Raw genomic sequence first — 6,766 nt, 5'->3', positions numbered from 1 at the left:
CTTCTTCAGAAAATTTTCTGAAGAAGGGTCTAGGCCCGAAACGTCAGCCTTCCTGCTCCTCTGATGCTGCTTGGCCTGCTGTGTTCATCCAGCTCTACACCTTGTTATCTCAGCAAGGCTAATATGCTTAGGTTGCAACAAAGTCTTGTTTGGCAAAGTGGATGTTGCAGTGATTACACACAGAACTCTAAATGTCAACTGACTGCTTGAGGTCTCTCCCTGAATGGGATCATGTCCCACAGCATGCTAACTTAGTATTTCTCCTGAGATAGAATGTAATCATATATTTTAAAAAGTACCTGAGTACGAAAATGTAAGAACGGACTTTTCCCTTAGTGTAGTTTATAGCAAATAATTTGATCTGATCATGTCAAGGAAAGTAATTTCAATCTGAGGTTATAATAACAATTGCTTGATATTAAAAGGGTCACTGTATGATCAACATCACAAGTAAAGCACATCAGGAGCCAAGAACTCCTATAATTGTACAAATTAATTTCAAATCATGTGATCCAGTCCTCTCTCCATGTGATATAGCACATTTCAGTATCTGTGACCTTTCAACTCCATATTTTGGACTGGTAACAAAAATAAATTTTACATGTTGCCATTACAATAGGCAAAAGGATATAAGAATGAGTTTAGATAGAACTACTGAGGCTGTGAGAGCTGGAGAAAGTTCTGTAAATTTGTCTACTTAAATGAGATTATGCAGTGTGTCATTGCTCTTTGAAGTGACAATAAACATTATCAACGGTCAAAACCATATTTCAAGCTATTACATGAATTCTGAGAAAAGAAGCATCACAGTACAATATAATTTAGGAATGATAATCTATGAAAAAGCATGCTGATTACGAAACAACATATTTATTGTCTCTCTTCCTCAGGGAAAAACACTGGAATCTCAAACGGAATGAAAACTAGCATGGGTGGAATCATCTCGGGCCCTGATTAACATGGTATTGGTGAGAGATTTGGGAAAAACAGTGACCTGTTGAGGAGGCAGGCACCTTGCTCAAAGACTAGACCAGGAAGCATTTCAAGGCTCCTCTTTTACTCTCTTAGCCCATTCATCTTGCACCTACCTGGGTGCTCACAGCTTTATCTTGCCTTCCTGCTTGGTCCAGATAGAAAGTAAGGCAAGCCATCAGTGAATGGAATCGACAGTTTGGTACACAGCAATATCCTACTTCAATGTCAGGCCAATAGCATGTTCTGGCAGCCTACAGACCAAAAACAACACATGTGCACCAACCAAATGGCTATGTCTTAAAGTTGAAGGGATATAGTCCTCAGTCAAGTCCAGGGGGCTGCGATTAGTCAGAGGGTTCCGTATAGTGTCAGGTCTTCATCTGATACCAGTGCAGCAGCACGCCCATGGTCTGTTGGGACGGTCATGGTCAGGATTCTCTTCTTGCAGGGATTCAAGAGCCAAATGTCAGGTGCCTCGTTGCCCATCTTTGCTCTTTCTGCCTACTGTTGAACTTTTCTCAAGGAATGAGACAAAGGGAGGGATTGAGTGAAATGTAAAATGGCTGACATAATTTTTATGCTGATACAGACGGGCAAGAGTGGGGAGGTCTCTGGTGTGAGTCAGTACGAGGCACTGAGGCCATACAGAGTTAATGGTCAAGAGGAGTTAGGTAGGTCAGAATGAGTTAAAGAAGATCAGGGTTTGAGTGAAGATTTGTTGCTCGGGTGCTGGTTGTAGATGTTGGTGTGTTCGCCTAGCTGGGAGGGTTGATAGCAGATGTTTCGTCCCCTTACTAGGCGACATCTTCAGCGCTGTGGAGCCTCCGGTGAAGCGCTGTTGTCTTGTACCAGTTCGAATTTATATGGTCCGGTTTTTGCTGCTTCCAGTAGGTGCCAGTTCTGGCTGTGCATTGTAATGGTCGGTATATCAGGTCTAATTCAATGTGTTTGTTGATGGAGTCCGCAGATGAATGCCAAGCCTCCAAGAATTGCCTGGCCGTCCTCTGTTTGGCTTGTTCAATGATAGTAGTGTTGTCCCAGTTGAAAGTATGGTTTTTCTTCTCTGTGTGTATTGAAACCAAGGACATCTGGTCGTGTTGTTTAGTGGCTAGCTGGTGTTCATGGATGCGGGTGGGACAAGCGGGCAGTCAACTAGCAACCCAGTGAGTGTTGGAGCACAAATTCCGGTGGGAGGTCAGTGCTATAGCAGAAGTAGAGTGAGTGTGAGGAATCAGAGAGATTTGTTGACAAGTTGTTGACACTTAACCTGACAGAGTGAAGAAGAGAAGCAGAAGCTTCCTGTGACATTGCTTCATACCCCTTTGGATAGTTGAGACTGCACTGACCCGGATGGAAACCTTAGTCCAGGTTGGCAGGGTCTGGTGTTGTGGCCCCTTCTGGCAATCCTGGCAGAAGAAAACAGACTTCCTTTGCACCATCTCATCCACCAGGGCCTCCAGGTATCTGCAAGGTGGGACACCAACTATTCCATATCTACCGTGCCTATGTCTTATGTCACCTACAGTGCTCTGTGCTTCAACATTTGACCTCATGCACAATTTTCTTTCAAAGATAGTAGTGGTGCCAGGAATCCCAGGAAATTCTTACAGTGGCAATAACTTCTGGCTATGTGTGTGGATGAATTGGGTTAGCATTGGACAATCGGTGTTTCATGTGGACAATGGTAAGCAGTTAATGAGATAAGTTTTGGATAATCGTGCAAGAAACTGACTGGACCTCAAGAGGGAAAGCTCCATCGAACTTGACAGAAGCGACTTTTATGCAGATTCAGCTCCATTGGTCTCATTTCCTTTTCCTCTCTTATGTATTCAGGAACTGAGTATGTATCAGAGTTATTAAACAGCAATATCTGAGTCAATACGCCTAGAAATACAATTTTTGAGGCAAAAGCAACCATTATTTAATAAAAGACCAATTTTATTTTCCAGGTTTTAATTGTCTCATTATATCATTTGACATGTAGTAAAGTGGCTGAAGTCTCATAATTTAAGAGGTGCCATGCTGTGGGCTTTGGACTAGGATGATTACGGTGGAAAACATTGCAATGAGGGATTTTACCTTTTGACCAATACGTTGAAATCTGCCCTTGCCATTGATGATTCTAGATATGACCGATCATAAATCAACAAGTCATCAAAAACATTTATACGTCTTCCTGTTTAGAATATTGTCTTTTAACAGGGTTGTGTAGACTATGTTCGAGCCATCCATTGATGTGGGTTTATCAATTTGAACGTATTCCTCCTCTGACTCTTGTGCATTTCTAATCTCAGTTAAATGCTTCTTCAAGATGATTGTTGTCTTTCGATATTTGGTTATTCATGACGTAAACGTTTCTACTTCTTCAACAACAAAAAAGTTGTCTTCTTCAGGTCTTTTTAGTGGTTATCTCAATCACGAAATGGAAACTCAGGACATAATCAGCAAACTCTCACAAGCCCGAGATAATGCTTCTCTTACATTGCTTCACTCAAAGATTAAGGTGTGAAGTTCACCAATCTACATTCACTATCCCTCTGAACCTGGAAATTAATTCAGTTAATTTTCTCTTAATTCAATTGACATCAAAAAACATAGGCATTTATGCATCATAATAAGCCACTATATCCAGTAAAATTAACATTTCCCTGAAATTTTCAAATGACTTGTGTTGGAGTTCTTCTGAGGCGATGTAGGCCTTACTTAGCAATTGATATAATGATTCATTCACATCTGTTAAGCTGAATAAGTATTTCTCCATTTAATTCATTATCCTAATTAAACTCAAAAGCTCTGAGACATTTCAAGGAAGTGGAAATTCTTTAATCACTCTTGTTATGATCCCAGCTGATGCTAACATGACAAGTTAGATCCCAGTGTGAAAAGCCCATTGACAAAACATGAAGTTTTATGTTGCTTTTTGTTTCCTGTGGAGGTAAGTAACTGAACAAATTCACAAGACACTATCAAAATGCTTTCTTAAGAAAAATAATATAAAAATTTAATACATGAAAGACAAATAAAGAACAAGTTATATTATGCTAACAAGATATACTAAAGTTATCTTATAGATGTAAGAAAGATTCATCCCTTTTAACCCCCGCAAGAGCTCGTTTATCATGTGATTTGATGTCACATTATGAGTTTGGGTTCATGGTGGAATGGTTGAGGAGACGACAAAGTTAAGAACTGTCTTTAGGTTTAGAGTTCAATATATTACTAGTGACTGCATATTAATACTAAATACTACTATAGATAGTAATCACAGACATAGCAAGGTCTTATAGTCACACTCAATAAGGGCAAATCTTCAATGATGAGGCATTAATGTCAATGCATTGCCAAGATTCTCTAAAGTTCCAGTGCATTCTAACTCCACTCACACTGTGGTATTTATACTCAAAGATGTGCAGCTTGGAGACATCATTTCACTGTTATTCCAGGGACATAAAACCCTCTCCAATACCATATATGTGACTTCAACAGTTTTTACAACGGTTCTGTCTCAGAGGTGAATTGTAAAATTAAAGCCAAGTGATTCACCATATTTATGAAGGATTGCACTTTGTATGGTACGATCTGCCTGTATAGCATGGAAAACATTTTTCACTGTTTCTCAATACATGTGACAACAATAAACCAATTAGTCAGATTATGCACTGGCTCAGGAAGAATTTGTCTGCCTTGGTTCTCAGTTTGTGTGGCATCCTTGCTGTGTCCCAGGAAACAAGAACGATCCTTAGAAAATGCAGATTTGGCATTCAACATACGGCCTGCAGCTGTTTGTAAAAGTTTCAGGACATCATGTAGTCTCCTATCATTGAGCTGGGTATGTTCAGCATGTATGAGCATACCCATCACTTGCAGGTGGTGGTGTTTCCATGTATCTTCTGCCCTTCTCATTCTGGATAGTAGTGGTCATGATTCTGGAAGGTGCTTTCTCCTTGGATCACAACATTCATTTTTCTTCCCATGTGGCCTTGATAAATTGTCAGGTAGGACATTATGATCTGGTCTCGCTGGATCCAGAAAGGTTTCAATTCTAGTTGTGATGGCCCTTTTGTTTCCCCCATCACCACCAGCTGTTTTAGTTTTGCCAGGGCAGGATCTTTCTGTGTCTACAGTCACATATTGTCAACGGTGACAGGAAGTGTATCCAGACAGTTTAAAACCAGAATGGACTCTTCTCGGGAAGGCACCACCAGTGGAATATCTGCCAGTGGGAAGTGGCTGAAGACATCAGCTTTTGCCATGTGGCCTCCTGAACAGTGTTCCAACTTGTAATTGTATGCACTGAGAATAAAGACCCACTGCAGAATTCGATTAGAAGCTGTGGCCGGTACAGCCTTGTATTGTTCAAATAGCCCAACCAGGGGTTTGTAGTCCATTACAATGACAAATTTACGCCCATAAAGCTATTAATGAAACTTTCTCACACCAAAGATGAACATCAAACCTTCCCTCCCTATCTGGGCGTATCTGCCTTCAGCATCAGCCAAAGTTGGAGAAGCATATGATATTGGGCATTCCTCTCCATTGGGCCACTGTTGAGTCAACAATGCCCTGATACCTTACTGAGAGGCATCACACATCAACACCTCCTCTCACTCGGGATCATAGAGGACTAACAACTTAGATAACGATAACTGCTTCTTCACTTCCCTAAAGACTACTTCTTGGCTGTGTGACCATTTCCAAGGCAGACTGTTTTTCAATAGCAGCTGTAAAGGTGCCAAGATGGAGGCCAGGTTACATATGAATTTTCTGTAGTAAGTAACCAACCCAAGGAAAGACCTAAGCTCTGGTACAGCCATGGGAGCTGGGGCAACTTCTTTCACCCTCACTTTATCTTCCAATGTGTGTAACTGAGTCCTGTCAATTCTGTTGCCCAAGTAAGTTTCTTGGGGCACCTCGAACACACATTCTTCCCTTCTAAAGCATACGCCCACCTGACAGAAATGTTTAAGCACTATGCCGAAGTTCTCCAAGTGCTCTTTATTGGTCTTCCCAGTTATTAGCACGCCATCTAGATAAATGACAACCCAGAGTAGACATTGTAAAATGGTCTCCACCATCCACTGGAAAAGGGCACAGGCTGATGATACCCAGGTGGCAATGTTGTATATTGGCACAATCCCTTATGGGTATGAATTGTAGACCTGCCATATATGTGAGGAAAACCTAACCCTCAATTAAATCTGCACCTTTAATTTCAGTACCAGCTTTTGATGAACTGTGAAACATGTCTTAATTGAAGTTTGTGGGACCTTATCTAAAATCAGGGATATGACTCGATATCTTGTAATGGTTACGAATGTTTCCACAAGATTTCCTGAAGCAGTGTCTTTAGGAAGAAAATATACGAATGTGATAATGGAAAACTTAATTTAATATTTCACAACATATAGATTGCCCAACAGAATACAATCAGAGGAAGGGTCAAATATTATGTCAAAGATAGTTGAATAAATTATGACTATTTTAGGAAATAAACAACTTGTATCATATGCATATTACCCACAATCTGAATGTGCATGAAGAAAATGTTTTTAAATTTTGAAGGTTTTGATCAGTAAGAAGTGAAAAAGATTCATCAGAACAAAGGGACAATGAATCTGAAATACAAAATTTAGAAGTTAACTATGAAAGAATTGAATTGCGGATCACAGATATGTTTAAAAGATTAGATAGCAACATGTCTTAACTTCCAGAAAACTATTGAGATGAGTTATGAAAGCTATTACAGAATTATAAATCAATTTGTGGCGATAGGCCAGAAAAAAATGGTTTT

The sequence above is a fragment of the Rhincodon typus genome, chromosome 25 (genome assembly GCF_021869965.1).
Source record: "Rhincodon typus isolate 14 chromosome 25, sRhiTyp1.1, whole genome shotgun sequence".
NCBI classification, from domain to species: Eukaryota; Metazoa; Chordata; class Chondrichthyes; order Orectolobiformes; family Rhincodontidae; genus Rhincodon; species Rhincodon typus.
The sequence above is the reverse complement of the archived record's forward strand: the minus strand, read 5'-3'. Positions refer to the sequence as shown.